We start from the raw sequence: 14,677 nt of genomic DNA, 5'->3' as shown, positions 1-14,677 counted from the left end.
GCCCTTAAACCTATTGGAAGAGTTGTGCTTATGAAGTTTAGAAACAATTAGAAATCGGCTGTGTAGGATTAGGGAACATTGAGAGTAAGGCTAGTTGGGGATAGATATGAGAAAGTATGTTGATTTCCAAAAACAAAATTAGAAATTTCTTGGCATTTGTCATGATGTTAAGGTCAAGTGGAGAGATAGGAAAAGAAATGGGTGATCACCGCAGTGGAGGTCTCTGTAAAATTTAACAGAGCGACTAGGTGGTAGATGCACACAAATTGTTGAAGGTGCCAGGCAGGTTGGGAAAGTGCTTAAAAAGGCATACAGGAGCTTCTAGGCTTTATAAATAAAGGCATAGAGTACAAAAGCAAGAAAGTAATGATGAATATTCATAAAACGCTAGTTTAGCCTCAACTGGAGTGCAACATCCAGTTCTCAATACCACATTTGGGATGTGAAGGTTTTATAGAAGGTAAAAAACATATTTTAAAGATGGTTCCAGGATTGAGGGAATTCAGTTACTTAGTTATTGGAGAAGCTGGAGTTTTTCTCCCTCTAAAAGAGAAGATTGAGAGGAGATTTGTTAGAAGTGTCTTGAGAATAGATAAAAAAAAACTATTCCCAAGTGTGAAAGGGTTGAGAAGCAGAGGACACTGATAAAAGGTATTTGCCAAAAGAACCAATAGCAACACAATGAAAAATCTTTATGCAGTGACTGGTTAAGATCTGGAAATCACTATCTAAGAGTGTGATCGCGAGAGATATAATCTGGGGTTTCAATAGGGTATTGAACAAGCACCTAAAGAGAAAAAAGAATTCAGGGTTATAAGGGCTGGGAGTGGGACTAAATGACTTTATTTACAAGACAGCAGAAGCAACTAAATATGTGTATCAAACTCCATAACTAAAGAACTCTCTCTTGTACAGGTTCCCCACACTGCTAACACATTGGATTCACAGGTCATGTGATCTTACAGCACAAGATTATTCTTAAAGTTACAGTCCAACATTTCCTAAAACTATAATCACTACACACATGTTCTGTATATAAAACTGAGATAACCTATTTGTATAAATGTATGATTCTTCTACGTTTGGGCTTATCAATTCTGCATTATAACCTTGTACTAATTCACATTTCTATCTATATAAACTTCTTTGAATTTACTATCAGAAAAGTCTCAAGCTGTGTGGGTCTAAGTCTCATTAAAACCTGAGATTTAAAAGATAAGGTAATAAGGTAATCAGGCAGAGTCAACATGGTTTTGTTAAAAGAAAATCATATTTATCCAATTTATTGGAGTTCATTGAAAAAGTAACAGGCGCCACGGATAAAGAGAAATGGTGGACGTACGGTACATCTTCTGGTTGGCAAGATGTAATGAGTGGTGTGCCACTGGAATCAATGCTGGGGCCTCAACTTTCTAAAATTTATATAAATGAATTGAGTGAAGGGGCCAAAGTTATGATGCTAAATTTGCTGATATCACAAAGATAGATAGGAAATTAAGTTGTGAGGAGGCTACAAAGAGATATAGATAGGTTAAGTGAGTGGGAAAAGATCTGGTAGTTGGACTATAATGTGGGAAAATGTGGACTTGTCCATTTTAGCAGGAAGAATAAAAAATAAGCATATTATCTAAATAGTGAGAGATTGCAGAATTCTGAGGTGCAGAGGGATTTGGAGTGTCTTTGTGCATGAATCACAAAAGGTTAGTATGCAAGTACAGCAAGTAATTAGTAAAGCTAATATAATGTTACCATTTATTGCAAGGGAATTGAATACAAATGTAGGGAGGTTATGTTTCAGTTATACAGGCATTGGTGAGACTACATTAGAAGTACTGTGTAGAGTATTGGTTTCCTTATTTAAGGAAGGGTCTAAATGCATTGGAAGCAGTTCAGAAAAGATTTGCTAGGCGAATACCTGGAATGGGCACATTGTCTTGTAAGGAAAGGTTAGACAGGCTAGGTTTGTATCCGCTCGAGTTTAGAAGAGTAAGAGACAACTTGGTTGCAACGTATAAGATCCTGAGGGGTCCTGACGGGGTGAACGTGGAAAGGATGTTTCCCTTTGTAGGGGTCTTTAGAATGGGGCCACTATTTAAAAATAAGGGGTCAACCATTTAAGACAGAGATGAGGAGAATTTTTTTCTCTCTCACAGGGTCATAGCTCTTTGGAACTCTCTTCCTCAAAAGTGAGTGGAAGCAGAGTCTTTAAATATTTTTAAGGCAGCAATAGATAGATTCTTGATAAACAAGAGGGTGAAAGGTTATCAGGGGTAGGCAGAAATGTAGAGTTGAGGACACAATCAGATCAGCCATGATCTTATTGAATGGCAAAGCAGGCTTGAGGGGCCGAGTGGCCAACAAGTATTATTTTCCCATTCAATGTATAACATTCTTAGGGCTCTCATTCTCCTGAACTTTAGGGAATCTAGCCTTAGTCTACTCAATCTCCCCTCATAAGACTATGCTCATCCCAGGAATCAGTGTCATGAACATTTGTTGCACTGTCTCTAAGATGATTATATTCTTCCTTAAGTAAGGAGACTAACTGTACATAGCACTCCAGATGTGGTCTCACCAAAGACCTACAGAATTGCAGTAAGCCATTTTTACTCTTGTCCTCCAATCCCTTAGTAATAAAGGCTAGCATACCATGTCCATTTCCCTAATTGCTTATTGTAGCTGCATGTTAACCTCTTACCATTTATGTACAAGGACATTCAGGTCCTTCTGAATACTAACATTTCCTAATTTCTCAATTTAAAAAATATCCTACTTTCCTATTTTTCATATAGATGAATAACTTCACATTTCTCCACATTATATTCCATCTGCCAAGTTGCTGCCCATTCACTTACACGGTTTATATCCTTTTGCAGCCTCTTGGTATCCCTCTTACAGATTACTTTCCCTGCCATATTTTCCCTGCTACATGCAGCCCAACCTCCACTGTGGAGAGAAGCAGATGACTTATCTGCCCAAACCCATTATCAAGTGTCAAGTGTGAGATTGCATACTGTCTTGGTCAAGTGCACAAGGTGGCATGAAGTAAACATGCTGTTATGACACAGCAGATGGTAAATGACGAGCCATTCAGATCCCAGAGGGAAATTTGAAACAACTGTCGCAACCAATTTTCAATTTGTATAAATTTTGAGATGCATGCCTTGAATTCAGTATTAATAAGACCACCAAGTCTTATGGGTTTTAAAAAAAACTAGATTAAACATTTATTAATAAGATAAATTATTTTAAATACACACATATATCTATACATTACTGCAATGATAACTTCTAAATCCCCTAATCAATCTAACTCCCAGTTATACTTTCATTAAGGCAACAGTAAGACACATAGATTTTAAAAGAGCCAGGCAAAGAAACATGATACCCTGAACAATTGGCTTTCCAAGTGCGTTTTCTTAACTTCAGTCCTTTGAAGACAGCAGCTTGAGGCATAGATGCTGGAGGCTTTTCACACACTTGTAAGATCTTCGCTTACAAAACAGTCTTCTTTATACATTTCTTCCTCTTTGAATGCAAATACCCATAGTTTCACTATCTTTGGACTTCATCTCCCTGATAATAAAGCCTTCTCATAGCACTAAGTTTACCAGTAATCTTTGAGAAAAATAAACACACTGTTTCTAAACTTCAGCTGGCTAGGTGACACATTTTATCCCTCTGAAAACAATCTAGTCTGGTTTATTTCAAAATGCAAATGTTTCCTTGACACCTATGTTTCTAAACTTCCTCATGTTTATCTAATTAACATTTCAAACCTACCGTCTCATCTTAGATCAAAGAAACCAGACTAGCTGCCTCTAATTCAATTAACTCTCACACATCCACACACACAGATACTTAGAGACACATTCCACTATTGCTCTATTTTACAATAAATTACAATAACATTATGAGAATTATTATATTGCCTTGACACATGCCAATCTGTCATGCATGGCAACGGAGGATTCTTGGGGTGAGGGGGAGCTTATGAGCTACAACACATGTTAGTTAGCAAGCATCCTTGACCACCACCAACAAAGGGCATGTTGGACACACAACTGAAAACATGGCTTTTCCACAGCAGGTTAATTAAAATGTTGCTTTTTATTTGCAGGACAAAAAGGCACATAATTTCCAAGAGAGGGCCAAGACTGGAGTTAGTCAACTCAACTTGGCAATTTTCACTTCTCTGGAGGCTGGAGCTGGTGGTGGAGTTATGCCATTGAACGAGGCGAAGTCGGAGGATAGCCCGGAGGTGTTGAGATTCCAAGGGAGCATAGCTCTCTTCTGCAAAGGTAGTTCTGAAGGGGGTAGTGGGGTGTCGGGGGAGGAGGGAGCAGTAAAGCTGTGGCACCTTGGAGTTGCACCCAGTTTCTGATTCCTCTCAGGAAAGCAGGAAGAGCCAAACCTCACAGCGGTGGATGAGCAGGTACTGTCACCATTGGGGGACACTTCTCAGAGCACTTCTCACGGGGACAGCCTCTTCTCCGCCCCTCAGCCATTGACACAAACGCCTCAGAGTGCTCTGGTGACAGACGAGAATCCTGCAACTGTACAGGAGGCTTCCACAATGCCAGGGACCTCACTGCTTTAGGTAAACCCACTAAAGTCATCCCAGGTAATGAGGCATAAAGGTCAGCAGCCTGTCTTCAGTACAGTTGGCGATGAGGGTGAAGCACCATACCACAGCATCCAGAAAATATTTAAGAAAACAACTGATTAGTCACACATGGGTTCACAAGAGTGACTGCTTAGTTTTGTCAGGTCTGAAATTTCTTGATTCATTTTGTCAATAACTAACTGTTCTTTGCACGTGTGACCCTGGCTGCATTATTGCTTAATGTTTGTGATGCGCTGGTTTTGATTGCATGCTGTTAAAGGAGTTTGAGCTCGTGTGGGCCCCTCTGATTGGCCTCATTTGGTACTTCTACATTGGCACATGCATAAATGGCTCTGGTGTTGAGTGGGTGATATCAAGAAAAGCTGAGGGTGGCCAAGATGGTCTCATAGATCAAATTACAGATCGCTAGTCAAATCTTTGCTCTGTTCACAAATCTCGCATCCTGTGCACTGACTTGCACAGCTGGCTAGCTCATCCTCCTCATCGTCACACTCACCCTCAGGCCCTTCATCAGAGGATGGGACTCCCCAGATTTGATCCTCCTCTGCCAGGGTTTCCCCTCTCTGAAGCTCCAGGTTATGCAAGGCAAAGCATACCACAATCAAAGATGAGAATCAAACAGGAGGCTATTGAAGAGCACCACCTGACCAGTCCAAACAACAAAATCGCCTTTTCAGCAAATCAATGATCTGCTCAATGATGGCTCTGATGTAAGCGTGGTTCTTGTTGTACATCCTCTCCAGTTCAATGCATGGATTTTGGACTGGGGTCATCAGCCGTCTCTTAGGGGCATCCTTTGTCATGCAGAAGTCATCCGTCTAAGGGTCCAGTCCACCGAACATCCCTGGCACTGGGAGTCTCTAAGTATGTAGGCATCATGACTGCCGACAGGATAGCATGTGCACAACTGCAATATCTTTTGCCTATGGTCACATACAAGCTGCGCATTGATGGAATGATACCCTTTTCTGTGAACAAGTGTCCCTGGCTGTCTTGATGGCACATTAATTGCCACATGTGTGCACCTATTACCCCTTGAACCTTTGGAAATACTGCAATTTTACAATGCTGGCTCTGTCTGCCTGACTGGCATTGCTATCGCTAAATGAAATGAACTCAAGGGCACACCTAAATATTGCATCTGTAAAAACCTTTATGTAGTAATGAGCTGTTGGCTACAATATTCCACAAGGGTCTCCAGATGATGCCTGAAAAGACTCTAAGGTGAAAAACTTCAGAGCCACTGTGACCTCAACGCCACAGGCATAGTGTGTCCACCAACAAAATTTGAGGCAATCTCCCCAACCAATATGTCACACAGTGATGTCACTTTCTCCCTGGAGAGAGACAAGTCTTCTCAGGCATTGGCACTCTGACATTTGGAGGTATATACTCTGTTGGCAGGATAGTGCCTTTGCCTACCTCTGCCTGCTTACTGCCATTGTCTCCCCTCTCGGCCACAGGGCGCACCTTAGCCAGCTTCCTCCCTACTCCTCCTCTTATCCTCATTACTCCACTAAGTCCTGTCTCAGCAGGCACTCTCTCCTCACGTCTCCAACTGGACAACCAACACTCACCCTCATCCTATTGCCATCTCACATCAATGCCTCAGAGTCAGCGAACCCCCCATCCAAAAAAATGTTGTCCTTCCTTCCATTCTACATTTCAAAGTCATTTCTAACACTCATAACTCTGCTTTCTGCTTTTTTCTCCCTTGCAGTAAAAGGCATATACCTTCAAGAAGAGACAAAACCCTGGGGGGAGATGGAGAGTGGCTCTCTAATGACAGCCACCTTGATGCCTTGGTACCTTGAGGCAATGTGTGCCAACCGAGTCCACAAAGGAGGTCTTGTTCAAAGGGGCTGCGGATGTCAGCACAACTTGCCATGGAAACTTGAGCCTCCTGAGACACTGGTGATCATGCATGTCAAGAGAGCTGATTCTCTGCCTGTAATCGCTGTGTTAGAGTCTCACTGTCTTGTAGCTGGGTCTCAGTGTCCTTCCCCTCTGTCCTGTGGAGCAGCATGTGGCTGTGGAGAAGGCAGGTGGTGTTGCTGCTGGAGTTGCTCCTGCTTCTGTTGGTGCTGTTGATGTTGGTGTTGTTGCTCCTCCTGTTCCTCATCAGAGGTGCAAGATAAAACCTGAATAAGATGCTTCTGTGCTGTGATGAAGAGTGACAGCAGGGAAATGCAGCTGAAAGTGAGTGAAATGCAAGACAGGTGAACTAACTTTCAAGGAGTTGGCTATCACCTATCAAGCTGTGAAAGCACACTCTGAGAAGAGCACCAGCCTCTCACCTGGCTGCGGCTGCAGCTCTTAATTTTCACTGTTCAATGACACCGCAGCCTTTTAGTTTCACTGCAGAAGCAATCCCCGCTGGGCACTCATATGGTTGACCCTGGCAAGTGGCTGACATCAAGGGAAATAAACCAACAAGCTGTGATAGTCAGAATGGTTGATTAAAACAGTAGTAATGAGCTATTTGAATATTCTGATTACTTAAACAACAGCTTCAAGCGGGTCCCCGCTGACCTACAAATCCACCCATATGAAACTCGAAATCAGGTGGGATGAGATCAGCATCCCAATGCAATGCAAATTTTTAGGGCACTTGACCCCATGCATGCCCAAATTCAGCCCTCTCGTCTTTTAAATTACCTCCATTGCACCTGCATGTGATACACCATCGTGAAATCACGGATGGGTGTAGTGTGGAAAATCATCTGACCTACAATGGAAATCTACCTTGGTATAATCCAAGTCTCCACATGGTCGAAAAGAAGGATGAAAACTCTAAAGGGTAAAACTGTTGACCACTGAGATGTTTGAAGCAAAGATTCCTCCTCTAGACTAAAGTGGTCCAGGACTGCCTTGCTAAAACTGTAGACCTCTCTAGAATCAGATAAGTTAAAGGTTTAACTAAATAGAAATATAAAATCTCAAGCTCCTTTAAATTTTACCTCCTCAACCTCAGCCCCTTTTTGGCCATGTTTCTTACAAGATTCTTGTGAATTATATACAAAATAAAATCATTCATCTACTCCTATTCAAAAGGGCATAAGAAATAGGAACAGGAACAGAAGGCAATTCCCATTGAGCCTGCTCCACAAGCAATGATGAAAGGTCATAGACCTGAAATGTAAATTCTGTTTTTCCCTCTCCACAAACGCTGCCTGACCTGCTGAGTATTTCCAGCATTTTCTGTTATCATTCTGAAATTTCACACCGCTCTGAGTAAAGAAATTTCTTCTCCTCTCAATCCTAAATGTGATTCCTTATCCTGAGACTATCACCCTAGTTCTAATTCTCCAGCCAGGGGAATAAGCCCCTCAGCATCTAGACTGACAAGGCCTCTTAAGAATTTTAAACATTTCAATCAGACCTCCTCTCATTCTTCAGAACTCCAAAATATATAGACACATTCAACTCAATCACTCTTCATAGGAAAAACCTCTCTTCCCATGAATCAATCCAGTGAATCTTCATTGAACTCCCTATAAGTACATCCTTCCTCAGGTACGGAGATCAAAACTGTACACAGCACTCCAGGTGTGATCCATCAAAGCCAATATATTTGCAGCAATGTTTCCTTACAGCGTAACCCCTGTCAGTAAAGGTTAACATAACATTTACCTACCTGATTGCTTGCAGTAGCTGTCTGTAAGCTTTCTGTGATTTGAGTACAAATTCCTCTAAATACCAGTTTTACCTTCTCTCAGCTTTTAAAAAAGCTCTGCTTTTCCATTCTTCCTATCAAAAAAGGTAATTTCATATGTCCCTGCATTACACTCCATCTTCCACCTTCTTGCCCAATCACAGAACCAATCTATATATATTTAAAGCCTCTCTGCATCCCCCTCATAGTTTATACTCCCAGCTAGTTTGGTATCATGAGAAAACTTGGATATATTATACTCAGTCCCCTCACCCAAGTCATTGACTTAGACTGTAAATAGCTGAGGCTCAAGTACTGAACCTTGAAGCATTTCACGAGCTACAACGTAAAAGCATAAGGAACAGGCAGACCATTTGGCTCTTCAAGCCAGTTCTGCCATTCAATATGATCATGATTGATATTCTGTCTCAACTCCACTTTCCTACTTGCTCCCTTAATTCCGAGAGATCGAAAATCTGTCCACATCAGCCTTAAATATGGTCAACAATGGACCATCTACAATCCTCTGGATAATGAATTCCAAAGATTTACAACCCTCTGAGCGAAAACATTTCTCCTAATCTCAGTCCTAAATATTCAACCCCCTTATATTGAGACTCGGCCTCCCAAGTTCTAGAATAGCCAGCAAAGGAAAATAACCTCTCAGAGTCTACCTTATCAAGCCCCTTCAGAGTCTTGTATGTTTAAATTAAATCACCTCTTATTTTTCTAATTCAGAGTGTAGAGGCCCAATTTACTCAGCATCTCGTTATAAGACAACCCTCTCATGTGAGGAACCAATCTAGTGAATCTTCACTGTACCACTTCCAATGCAAGTATATCCCTCCTTAAAAATGTAGACACAAATTGCAAACATTAATCCAGGTGTTGTCTCACCAAGGCTCTGTACGATTGTAGCAAGACTTCCTTACTCTTGTACTCCAATCCCCTTGGAACAAAGGGAACTGACCTCATCTCCTCTGGAGATCTTCCTCCCACAGCTTCCAACCTGATAGTTGCCCAACCTCGGACGGCCCGCTTCTACCTCCTACCCAAAATCCACAAACAGAACTGTCCCGGTAGACCGATCGTGTCAGCTTGCTCCTGCCCCATGGAACTCATTTCTCATTATCTTGACACCCTTCTCTCTCCCCTTGTCTAGTCCCTTCCCACCTACATCCGTGATTCCTCTTACACCTTACGTCACATCAACAATTTCCAGTTCCCTGGCCCCAACCGCTTCCTCTTCACCATGGACAACCAATCCCTCTACACCTCCATCAGCCACCAGGTTGGTCTGAGGGCCCTTAGCTTCTTCCTCGAACAGAGGCCCAAACAATCCCCATCCACCACTACTCTCCTCCGTCTGGCTGAACTTGTTCTCACACTGAACAATTTCTCCTTCAACTCCTCTTACTTCCTCCAAAAGGTGTGGCTATGGGTACCCACATGGGCCCCAGCTATGCCTGTCTCTTTATGGGGTATGTGGAACATTCCTTGTTCCAGTCCTATTCTGGCCCCCTCCCACAACTCTTTCTCCGGTACATCGATGATTACTTCGGTGCTGCTTCATGCTCTCGTCGGGACCTGGAAAAATGTATTAATTTTGCTTCCAATCTCCACCCCTCCAACATTTTCACATGGTCCATCTCTGACACTTCCCTTCCCTTCCTTGACCTCTCTGTCTCAATTTCTGCTGACAGACTGTCCACCAATATCCATTACAAGCCTACTGACTCCCACAGCTACCTCGACCATGCCTCCTCACACCCCGCTTCCTGTAAGGACTCCATCCCATTCTCTCAGTTCCTTCACCTCCGTCGCATCTGTTCTGATGATGCTCCCTTCAAAAACAGTTCCTCTGACATGTCCTCCTTCTTCCTTAACCAAGGTTTTCCACCCACAGTCGTTGACACGGCCCTCAACTGTGTCCGGCCCATTTCCCGTGCATCCACCCTCACGCCTTCTCCTCCCTCCCAGAAACATGATAGGGTCCCCCTTGTCCTCACTTATCACCCCACCAGCCTCCGCATTCAAAGGAACATCCTCCGCCATTTCCGCCAACTCCAGCATGAAGCCACCACCAAACACATCTTCCCTTCACCACCCCCCCCAGCGGCATTCCGTAGGGATTGTTCCCTCTGGGACACCCTGTTCCACTCCTCCATCACCCCCTACTCCTCAACCCCCACCTATGGCACCTCCCCATGCCCACGCAAAAGATGCAACACCTGCCCCTTCACTTCCTCTCTCCTCACTGTCCAAGGGCCCAAACGTTCCTTTCAAGTGAAGCAGCATTTCACTTGCATTTCCCGTAACTTAGTCTACTGCATTCGTTGCTCCCATTGCGGTCTCCTCTACATTGGAGAGACCAAATGTAAATTGGGCGACCGCTTTGCAGAACACCTGTGGTCTGTCCGCAAGAAAGACCCAAACCTCCCCGTCGCTTGCCATTTTAACACTCCACCTTGCTCTCTTTCCCATATGTCTGTCCTTGGCTTGCTGCATTGTTCCAGTGAAGCCCAACGCAAACTGGAGGAACAGCACCTCATCTTCCGACTAGGCACTTTACAGCCTTCCGGACTGAATATTGAATTCAACAACTTTAGATCTTGAACTCCCTCCTCCATCCCCACCCCCTTTCTGTTTCTTCCCCCTTCCTTCTGTTTTTTCCAATAATTTATATAGATTTTTCTTTTCCCACCTATTTCCATTATTTTTAAATCTATATCTTTTATGCTCTGTTAGCCTTTCCACCCCACCCCCACTAGAGCTGTACCTTGAGTGTCCTGCCATCCATTCTTAATTAGCACATTCGTTTAGATAATATCACCACCTTCAACACCGCTTTGTTCTTCTGTCTGTCATCTTTTGATTATCTGCTCCTATCACTGCTTGCTTGTCCCTACAACCACACTACCCCCACTTCTCTCCCCCCTACCCCCACCTTAAACCAGCTTATATTTCACCCCTCTCCTAATATTCACTCAGTCCTGTTGAAGGGTCATGAGGACTCGAAACGTCAACTCTTTTCTTCTCCACCGATGCTGCCAGACCTGCTGAGTTTTTCCAGGTAATTCTGTTTTTGTTTTGGATTTGCAGCATCCGCAGTTTTTTGTTTTTATCTCTGTGTAACACCTTACTGAATGCCCTTGGAAAATCCAAATATGCTATTTCACTTTTTCCCCTTATCTATTCTGCCAGTTATACCTTCAAAAACTATAATCAATTTGTCAAACTCAAATTCCCTTTCTTAAAACCATGTTAACTCTGCCTAATCATATTGTGATTTTCCAAGTCCTCTGATACCATATCCCTAATTGTAGATTCTAGCATTTTCCCTACTTCTGATGTCAGGCTAACTGGCTTGCGGTTCCCTAGTTTCACTTTTCCTCCACAGTAACCTCTTTCGGAACCCTAGAATGTAGGCCATCAGGCCCAGGGAATTTGTCAGCTTTTAATCCCATTAATTTCTCCAAAACTTTTTCTTTACAAATATTAATTTTTACTTTAAGTTCATCATACTCACACAGCGTTTCTTCCACAATTTGCAGCATTTTCTTTGTGTCCTCTACTGTGAAGATACACACAAACTATTTGTTTAACATCTCTGCCATTATTCCCTATGATTATCCTGTCTCAGCCTCAAGAGAGCTCACACTTAGAATGTAAGAGCTTTTACATGTATGTAAAAAGGAAGAGACTTGTGAAACTGTTTTATATTCATGAGCTGGAGATGAATCTACTGGGTCCCAAGGTATCGAGAGAAAGATGGATTGGTGAAGGAACACACCATCCAGCATCCCCAGAGGGATGGCACTTACAGTACGCAACTTCCTAGATGGGGAAGATAGGAACTGACCACCATGTGTCTCTACCTTTCAAAAATATGGATTGATCAGGTTATTTGTTAGCAACCCACAAACCCCAAGGCTCTACAAGTCTAATTTTTTTAGTTTATCCATATTTAAAAATAGAAAAGTGAGCTCCAAGCGTAAAGAGATTGTTTGAGTACCCTAAGTTTTTTAAAATAAGAAAAAGGGAGGCTCACTGACATCATGTGAGCTTCAAAGCATCCCCAGTGCCCACCAGTTTAAAGGCTAACCCTGATCAACAGCAACCAATAAAGGGTGTCTGTTCTTTTTAGATCAAATCTTGTCAAGTCACTAAGGCAAAAATAAAAATTGCTGGAAATGCACAGCAGGTCAAGCAGTATCTATGGAGAGATAAAGAGGTAAGGTCGGTGACCATTCATCACAATCCTGTCAAATCACTGTTATTACAAACATTACAGAGATTGTGGAAGGTTGCAGGACTGAAGAATATTATATAACTAGGGAGGGGTGAGGCTAAGGAGGGATTTGAAGCCAATGAGGAAAGTTTTAAAAGTGAGGTGTTGCCAGATCAGGAGCCATTGTATGTCAGCCAGTACAAGGATGATGGGTGAACAGCACTTAATGTCAGTAAGGACATGGGCAGCAGAGATTTGGATTAGCTCAAGTATGTGCGGGGTAGAATGTGGGAGACTGGCCAAGAGTGCATTGGAATAGTCAAGTTGAGGTAACAAAAAACATGGAAAAGGCAGCACATGAGTTGAGACGGGTGAAGTCGGCAATGTTAAGGGGGTGAAATAGTTGGTCTTCGTGATGGTGCAAATACGACACAAAGATTGCGAACAGTCTGGTTTTATCTCAGACTGTTTGCAGCAAGAAGGATCGAATTGGTGACTAGGGAAGGGAGTTTATGGCAGGGACTGAAGATAATGGCCTCAGTCTTCCCAATATTTCTTAAGTCTTTTGAGGATGTAATTGACAGAGTCGATAAGAGAGAATCAATGGATGTGGTAGCTGGGGATTTTCAGAATGATTCCCGCATCTCCAATGGTGTCAACAACCGCCAACCTTTTGCAGGGATTAACCAAATGCTGCGTATTTGCGGCGTCTACTTTATAAAATGACATGTTTAACCGTGATAATGAGGGCAGCTGCCTGATGCGCCGTCACCGATAATATCTGCTCTATTACCAGTATCTGCTCAGCTTTTTCTCTGTCTTTCAGCGATGCTTCTCTCTCTCTCTCCTCCTCGGATCTACCTGTGCAATGTCACCGTCTCTCTCTCACACGAACCCAGCCCCTCCCCCAGCCCCAGCTGCCAGCCCGGAGCCTCGCGCTCTCTGCTTTCATATCCATTCGCGGCACGAGCCCAACCGACACCGTCGTCCTCGCTCTAGGTTAACTCCTGTCCCCAGCTTAGCACGCTACAGTTTCACACTCACTCCCAGTTTGACCCGCTCCAGTTTTACTCCCGCTCCCAACTTGATCCGCTCCAGTTTAACTCCCACTCCCAGTTTGACCCGCTCCAGTTTCGCTCCTGCTTCACTCTCGCTCCTAGCTTGACCCTCTCCAGTTTAACTCTCACTCCCAGATTGACCCAATCCAGGTTAATTCCCACCCCCAAAGGGAGTGGTCCATGTTTTTGAATTTGAATAAGGACAACTATGAGGGCGTGGAAACAGCTAGCTAAAGTGAATTGGCAAATTGGGTTAAGGGATAGGTCAATAGAGATGCAGTGGCAAACATTTAAGGGCATATTTCAGAATACAGAATAGATACATTCCAATGAGCAAAACAAATCCAAGGGATTGACACCATCCGTGGTTAATTATAAATGTTAAAAATGGTATCAAACTTAAAGGAAAGGTATATAATTGTGCAAAGATAGGTGGAAGGCCAGAAGATTGGACTGAATATAAGGGACAGCAAAGGATGACTAAAAGATTAATAAGGAGGAGAAATTGGAGTACAAGAGAAAGCTAGCCAGAAATATAAAAACAGATAGTAAGAGTTTCTATAAATATTTTAAAAAGGAACAAGTTAACAAAGTGAGCATTGATCCGATAAAAAGTGAGTCTGGAGGATTGATCATGAAAAACAAGGAAATGGCAACTTAATCAAACAGGCATTTTGCATCACTATAGAGGAATCAAGTAACATCTTAGAAATAGTAAATGCAAGGGAGGGAGGAACTCAGGAAAATTACAATCACCAGAGAAGTGGTATTGAGTAAATTGTTGGAGCTGCAGGCTGCCAAGTGCCCAGGTCCTGATGGACTTCATCCTAGGGCCTTAAAAGAAGTGGCTAGTGAGATAGCTGATGCATTGGTTTTAATTTTCCAAAACTCCCTAGATTCAAGAAAGGTTCCATTAGATTGGAAGATAGTAAATGTAATTCCATTATTCAAAAAGGGAATGAGACAGAAAGCGAGAAACCATAGGCCAGTTAGCTTAATAGCTGTCATAGGGAAAATGTTAGAAACTAGTATTAAAAAAGCTATAGCAGGGCACTTGGATAAGTTCAAGGTAATCAGGCAGAGTCAACCTGATCTTGTGCAAGGGA

The sequence above is a fragment of the Carcharodon carcharias genome, chromosome 10 (genome assembly GCF_017639515.1).
Source record: "Carcharodon carcharias isolate sCarCar2 chromosome 10, sCarCar2.pri, whole genome shotgun sequence".
In the NCBI taxonomy this organism is placed as follows: domain Eukaryota; kingdom Metazoa; phylum Chordata; class Chondrichthyes; order Lamniformes; family Lamnidae; genus Carcharodon; species Carcharodon carcharias.
This window is presented reverse-complemented; position numbering follows the sequence as displayed.